Genomic DNA, 8482 nt, shown 5'->3' with positions numbered 1-8482 from the left:
CATAAAGTACATTTATGGGAAAATTCTACAGCTAACATAATACTTAATGATGAATGACCTAATGCTATCACTGTAAGATCTGGAACAGGAAAGAATGTTTTCTCATCTCTTCTATTTAATATTTTACTGGGAGATTCTGGTCGGTGTAATCAGTCAAGAAAAAGAAATCAAAAGCATACAGTTTAGAAGGGAAAAGTAAAACTATGCACATATGATATAATCCCATATGTTTAAAATCGTAAATAAGCTAAAAAAAATCCTACAAGAACTAATAAACAAGTTTAGCAAGATTGCAGCATACAAGAGCAATATTAAAACATCAATATAGGGTGACTCCATAGTGTAGTGGTTAGCACATCTGCTTTACATGCAGAACGTCCTGGGTTCATGCCCCAGGTGGAGCCATGGACCATATCCCTGGTACGCCAGGCCCTGGGTGTGCTGGCCCAGGTGCTTACTACAAGCACATGGGAGGAGATGCCCCGCCTTTAGAGATCCAGTTCTTAAGGGAAGACGGCAACAGCTGTGGGTCAGGGGTGGAAGTATTGGGGAGCAGGGAATTAAAGAGGGGGAAAAAACCATCAATATAGCTCTATTCCTAGAAAAAACATACAAAAATAAAATTAAAAATCAATTCCATTTACAATATCATAAAGAAGAATAAAATACTTAGAAAATATACTTAACAAAAGAAGTGTAAAAACTGTATACTAACAGATACGAAACATTACTGAGAGAAGTTAAGGAAGATTAGACAATTCATGTTAATAGGTTAGAAGAATCAATATTATTAAAATAGTAATACTCTCCAAATTGATCTGGAGAGTTAATGCAATCTCTATCAAAACTGTAGTTGGCATTTTTGTAGAAATGATCAGGCTAATCCTAAAACTCATATAGAAATGAAAAGACCTAGAATAACCAAAACAATTGTGAAGAGAAAACAATAGGAATACTTACACCTGATTGATTTTCAAACTAACTATATAACCACAATAATCAAGACAGTGTGGTATTGATGTAAGAACAGAGATAAAGAAGTACAGAAATAAACACTTGCATTTATGGACAATTGATTTTTTTTTTATAAAGAAGATAATTCATTGGTATAAACAGTTTTTTAAGCAAATGATTTTAGAATAATTTTCTCTCCTCCCATCTTTATCTCTCTCTCTATTTCTATCTCTATCTTTCTCTATCTCTATCTCTCACACACATACACACATAAAATGAATTTAGATTCTTATCTCACACCATACAAAAATTAACTCAAAATGGATCATAGACCTAAATATAAAAGTTAAAATTAAAACTTCCAGAAGAAAACTTAGAAGAAAATCTTTGTGACCTTGGATTAGGCAGTTAATTAGCTATGATACCAAAGCATCATCAATAAATTAAAAGTTAATTGGACTTTATCAAAATTTAAACTTTTGCTTTTCAAAAATCATCATGAAGAAAATAAAAATACAAGCTACAGACTGGTAGAAAATGTTTACAAATTATATAGTTGACAAAGGACTTGTATCTAGAATATACAACAATCTCTTTCAATTCAAAAATAAGAAGATAAAACAACCCAATTTAAAAGTAGGTGGAAATCTAAACAGCACCTCACCAAACAAGATGGCAAATAAGTATAGAAAGTAATGATTAATACTATCAAGGACATACAAATTAAAACAATGAGATACCATTACACTCCTATCAGTATGACTAAATGCCAAGTGCTGATGAGTATATAAAACAACTAGATATCTCACACATGCTGATGGAAATGTAAAATGATAAAGCCACTCTGGAAAATCATCTGGCAGTATCTTATAAAGATAAATACACATTTAACATATGATCAAGCAGTCCCATTCCTAAATATTTGCCCAAGAGAAATAAAAACACATATTCACACAAGAACTTATATGCATTTTTTATAGCAGCTTTATTTATAACCATCAAAAATGGTAACAACCCACATGTTTTTCTACCAATAAACGTATTAAAAAGCTGTGATAAATCCACTGAATGGAATATTACTCAGAAATAAAGAGTAATAAACAACTGATAAGCAACATGATGGATAAATTGTAAATGCATTTTGCGAAATGAATTAAGCCAGAGCCAACGGGCTACATGTTCTATTAATCCATTAATATAACTGTCCAAAAAAGGTTAAACTATACGGATGAAAAATAAATCAAAGGGTTCCAGAGGCTGGGCAGGGGGATAGGATGAGACTAACTACAAAAGTTGGGGAATTGGGAGGGAGTGAGATGAAAAAAAATTGCATAGATGATAGAGGCTTTGTTTATCTCTCTTGCAACCAGATCAAAATTATGACAGAAACATGGAGCAAACAGCAGAGAAAGTCACCTGAGATCTAGACGAACTAGGGAGAGAAATAATTAATCAACCTGCAACAGTAGAAGGGGATGAGAATGGGAGGCTGCTGGTCTCCAGCGGCTGAGTGGGACAGAGTTTGCAGCAACTGCAGACCCCTCTTAAAGGGGCCACATTGACAAGGGAACTTTCGAGGTGATGGACCTGTTTGTTCTAAGCACCAGTGCCAGGTCAGCTGCACAGGGGGCACCAGGAACTTACAGAAGGACACTGAGTTGTCAGAGTAAGGGTCAGAAGTGAGGCTCCATCCTGGACAGAAGTGCCAGTGGTATCCATTGTTCCTCTGTTGAGCCCTCCCGCTTCCCAGTGTGCAGACACAATGCCAACATAGCTGTGACGTCATCAAACTGGATAACAGAGGTAGCTCTGCCCAGAAGATTCCCTGAAACTCTGCTTCTCCCAACTCGTGGCCCTACCCAAGCCACATTCAGGTGTGTCCCCGGTGAGTCAGGTGCTCCTTGCCGAGCAGCTCCAAGACTCACACTGGTGGCAGCTGGCCTCAGTTTCTGGCGTGGTTTCTTGAGGCAACTATAAGCACAGCATCCATGAATTGCTTGCTGAATCTTAATAGGTGGTCCCAGAAAAGCACAGGCTAGGGCTGAACTTGGACTGCAGCCGACCCCCTCTCAGGATTGTACTACTGGATACCTACTACACAAAATCACACTATTTAGACTGGGAGACTTAGGAGCTTTGCTTAGTACATAGAAACAGACACAGAAAGGCAGCCAAAATGGGAAGACAGAGAAGCAGAAACCATATGAGAGAACAGAACAGAGATCCAAGAATAATGGAGTCAAGCAATCTAACAGATGCAGAGTTCAAAACCTTGGTTATAAAGATGCTCAATGAACTTAGTGGAAGTGAAGATGAATTCAGTGAGAACTTTAACAAAGAGATAAAAAAATAAAAATTGAAATTGAAATTATAAAAGGGTACCAGTCAGAAATGAAGAACACATTATCTGAGATGAAGAGTATATTAGATGGAATCGGCAGAGTGGATAAAGAAGAGGATCGAACCACTGATGTAGAGGATAGGGAAGCCAAGGACACTCAATCAGAATGGCAAGAAAAAGAAGCCAAGTCTATAATAATTTAAGGAATCTATGGGACACTATTAAATGTAAAACTATCCATATCATATGGGTGCCTGAAGGAAAACAAGATGATGAAGACATATTTGAAGAAATAATGATGGAAAACTTCCCTCACCTGGTGAAGGAAACAGACATACAATCCCAGGAAGCTCAGAGAGTCCCAAGAAAGAGAAACCCAAAAAGGCCCCACCAAGACATATCATAATTAAAATGCCAAAGCTTAAAGACAACAAGAGAATCTTAAAAGCAACAAGAGAAAAGTAGCTAGTTACCTACAAAAGAGCACCCATAAGACTTGCAGCTGATTTCACAAACGAAACAGTGCAGGACAGAAGAGCTTGGCACAAAATATTCAAAGTGATGAAAACTCAGGATCTACAATCTAGAATACTTTATCCAACAAAGCTGTCATTTAAAGTCAAAGAGCAGATCAAGGGCTTCTCAGACGAAAAAAAGCTGAAGAAATTTATCATCACTAAGCCAGTATTACAGGAAATGTTGGAGGGACTTCTTTAGGAAGAAAAAACATGTATCAAAAACAGGAATAAAGAATGGTAATAACTACATTCTTATCAACAAGTACCTCAAATGCAAAAGAATTAAGTGCTTCAACCAAAAGATAGAGTGGCTGAATGAATAATAAAACAAGACCCCTACATATGCTGCCTACAAGAGACTCACTTCAGATTAAAGACACACAGAGACTAAAAGAAAGGCAATGGAAAAGATATTGCCTTGTTTGGCCTAGAGGATATTATGATGAATGAAATGGGTCAGATAGGGAAAGACAAATATCACATGATTTCACGTAAACGTGGCATCTAAAGAACAAAATAAACAACAACAAAAACGAAAATAAACTCACAGATACAGAGAATATTTTGAGGGCTACCAGATGGGAGGGGGTTTGGGAGGAATGGCAAAAAAAAGGCAAAGAGATTAAGAAGTACAATTGAATAGCTGCAGAATAGACATGGAGTTGTAGAGTGTAGCATGGGACCAGTGGTTAATAATGTTGTAATAAATATGTAAGGGGAAAGTGGGGTACTAGATTTAGTGGGGTTATAACTTTGCGAGTTATGTGGATGTCGACCACTAGGCTGTACAACTGAAACTGGTATATTATTGTATGCCACCTATAATTGAAAAAACTCATTGAATTGTGCAATGTAAATATTAGCAACTAATTGGCTATTATAGCTCAATAAAGCTGGAGAAAAGAGGAGGGAAGGAAGGGAAGAAGGAAGGAAGGAAGGAAGGAAGGAAGGAAGGAAGGAAGGAAGGAAGGAAAGGAGGGAAGGAAGGAAGGAAGGAAGGAAGGAAGGAAGAAAATTTTGTGTGGCAGAACCATTCTAAGTCATGATATAGCAGTAGATATCTGACTATCCATTTTTCAAAACCCATAAAACTATATACTGCAAAGAGTAAATTTTACTGTATGTAAATTTAAGAGAAGTCAACCTAAATGTAGAAGACACTCAAATGCAATACAAATTGTAATAAGTGAACTTAATTATTTTACAGATGAATAAAATAAACATGCTGAAAGGATTAAGGAAGAAAAGAATGAAACTAGGTTAATTTGGAAAATAGTATTTTGAATGTATACTGTAAAGTTAAAGACAAAAAGAACTTTTATTGTATTGGCGAAATACAATACTGTAGTTTAGTTAATAAATTCATTTCTCATAAAGGCGTAAGTTACCAACTCTGAAACTACTTCATGCGCATATTAGGGTTGAACCAATAAGTAAATTTACTTTAATGAGAGCCAGGTCCCTCACCGTTGAAGAAAGATGTTACAAATAGGAAAGGTAAAGGCTAAAATAAGCCCCAGGGTGTTGAATTGGAGACAGAGGTAACAGTATGAGCTTAGGGTTTTAAAATAAATATGTGTGTGTGTGTGTGTGTGCGTGCAAGTGCATGCATTTGCAAGGTGAGTACACATACAGTCATGAGAAATACATCATTAGGCAATTTCTTGTGGAAATATCATAGAGTGCACTTGCGCAAACCTCTACAGCCTACTACACACCTAGGTGATATGGCACAGCCTATTGCTCCTAAGTTACAAACCTGTACAGCAAAACAAAACAACATGTGATTAAATCAAGCACAAGAGAAAATGATGCAATCAAGAGACACGGTCAGCACAAGATATGGTAGGCTGCTGCTGGCACATGAGTGCCTACTGTGTTACAGCAAACCTTTTTTTTATAAGTAAATATATAAACCACTAACGCAGTCATTTATTATCATTAGCAAGTACTATGTACTGTACATAATTGTATGTGCTATACTTTTATACATCAGGCAGCACAGTAGGTTTCTTTATACTAGCAACACTGCAAACGTGAATAATATACTGTATACTATTATATTACGGCATCTATGATGTCACTAGGTGGTAGAAATTTTTCAGCCATATTGTAGTCTTATGGCATCACCATGGTATAAGAAGTCCATCATTAACCAAAACTTTATTATGCAATGCACATAGTTCCAAGATTTGTCCCTTAAGAGGACATACAATTAATGACACTTAGAGAGCAATGAACCCACTTAGTGCCTGATTTTGGTTTATAAATACAATTATCCACTAAAAATGAAACCAGAGCTTCTGTTGTAGGGTTTTGTTCCAGGGCTGAAGTGAGGGAAACACAAGATGATCCTGGAGCATCTCATGATACCAAAATGTAAAGAAGTGTTTAAAAAAAATGACAGCATGTTAAAAGGAAACAGGAGCAAACCTAAAAGAGTTCTCAATGGCCGAAATTGGAAAATTTTGAGCAATAAGATAAATAATGGTACTACTGAATTATAATCCATAGATTAAAATATCCATGAATCTATACTGATATAAGTAGATAACAGTAAATAAATGAGAGAAGTTTTTTCTAACAGAAGAATTTCAACTAATAAATGTAGAAAAAATGAGGGAATATAAAATTTCCACTAGAGCATCACGGTAATGATTGTTACAGACAAATTTACCAGTGGATGCTAAAATTAGTGGGAAAAAGTTTTAGGAGAAACAGGATATTTGTCTAGTCTCAAAGTATCTTCCCTAAGATATCTATTAATTACAATGGGAAAATAGTTACTCTATAGTGGAGAAATGCATTATGCACAACCTTAATCAAATGATTGCTAATAAGACCAATAGCAATCACCAGCAATATGACACTGATTTATGGAACCTGTAATATGATACACTGAGAAGGACACATCGTTTCTATGACATTCTTGCCAAAAATTAATAAATTCAATCTAATCATTAGAAAACACTGGAAAGCCCAAATTGAAGGAGATCCTACAAATAACTGACTAGTGCTCTTCAAAAATGTCAAGGTCATGAAAGACAATGAAAGACTAAGGAACATTTAGAGACTGGAGGAGACTAAGAAGACATGCCCACTCAATGTTAGAACAGAAAAAAAAAATTGTGGAAAAAGCTATGAAATACAAATAAAGTTTATAATTCAATAAGTAGTATTATATCAATGTTAATATTATGGTTTTGACAACTATATCATTATGTGTAAGATTTGAAGAAGCTGTATAAAGATGATACAAGAACTATGTACTATTTTTATAATTGTAAGTCCAAAATTATTTCAAATTTTTTAAAAAGCTTTAAAAAGCAAATATTAAATTATAATTTAAAGTAGAAAATATATTAATTCTCTAAACATTTAAAATAATGCTAAACATCATTAGTTATAGTCTTAAATTGAAAGTATAATGAAATAGCACTATATACCTATTAGAATGACTAAAACCCAAAACACTGACAATAACCAAAGTTTGTCAAGAATGTGGAGAAAATGGAATCCTCATACATTTTGGTGGAACTGAAAAATAGTACAGCTGCCTTGGGAAACACTGTGGCAGTTTCTTGAAAAGTTAAACATATACTTAACATGCAACTCAGCAATTCTACTTCTAGGTATTTACCCAAGAGAAATAAAATCATGTCCACACAAAAACTTACATATGAATGTAGCATCACTATTTTTAAAAACCCTGAATGGGAAACAACCCATGTAAGCTGGAAATGGATTAACAAAATTTGATATATCCATATAAAAGAGAATACTAATTAACAATAAAAAGAAATCACTATACACTCTACAACATGGATGATGTCAGCAACATTATGCTAAGTGAAAAAAACAAACACAAGAACCTAGGTATAGAATTCCATTTATATGAAATGTCCATAAAAGTCACAACTATTGAGACAGAAAGCCAGTAGGTGATTGCCAGGGAATCACACTGGCTCTACTTCCATTCCACACATCTACTTCTGCCATTTCTCACTATCTCCAGTGCCACCTCCCTGCTCCATGTACCCATTATCTCCCACACGAATTATAACAATAGCCTCCTGATAGTCCTGTGCTTCTACCCTTCTTCCCAATTTATTCTCAGCACAGCTAAAACCTAAGCCAGATTGTCTCATTATTCTCTTAGAATTCTCCAGTGGTTCTCCATTTCACTCAGGGAAAAACCAAAGCTCTTAAATAGCCTGCTTCGCTGCTCTTCTCACCTATAAATCTCCCCTTACTCACTATGCTCCACTCACTCTGGCCTTCTTGCTGTCCCTCAGCCATGCCAGACACATTTCAACATGAGGACCTTTACTCCAGTTCTTCCCTCTGCTCAGAATGCTCTTCCTGGGTTCTCAGGTCTCTCAAGTCTTTTCTCAAATCCCATCTTCTCAATGAGGCCTTACCCTGACATCTCTATTTAACGCTGCAACCTGCTTCCGACACCCCAGAACACCTGATTTACTCACCTTAGCTTCTTCTTTCTTTGTTCCCTAACACCACCTTTAAACATACTAGATAATTAACTCATTACATTTATTGTCTAACTCCCCTTGTGAGAATGTAATCTCCATAAGGGCAGAAATTTTAGTCTACTTCGTTCACTGATGTGTCACAAACACTTAGAATAGTGCTTAGCATTTAGTAAGGCCTC

Source organism: Pteropus medius, unplaced genomic scaffold (assembly GCF_902729225.1).
Source record: "Pteropus medius unplaced genomic scaffold, Ma_sr-lr_union100, whole genome shotgun sequence".
Classification (NCBI taxonomy): Eukaryota; Metazoa; Chordata; class Mammalia; order Chiroptera; family Pteropodidae; genus Pteropus; species Pteropus medius.
The sequence above is the reverse complement of the archived record's forward strand: the minus strand, read 5'-3'. Positions refer to the sequence as shown.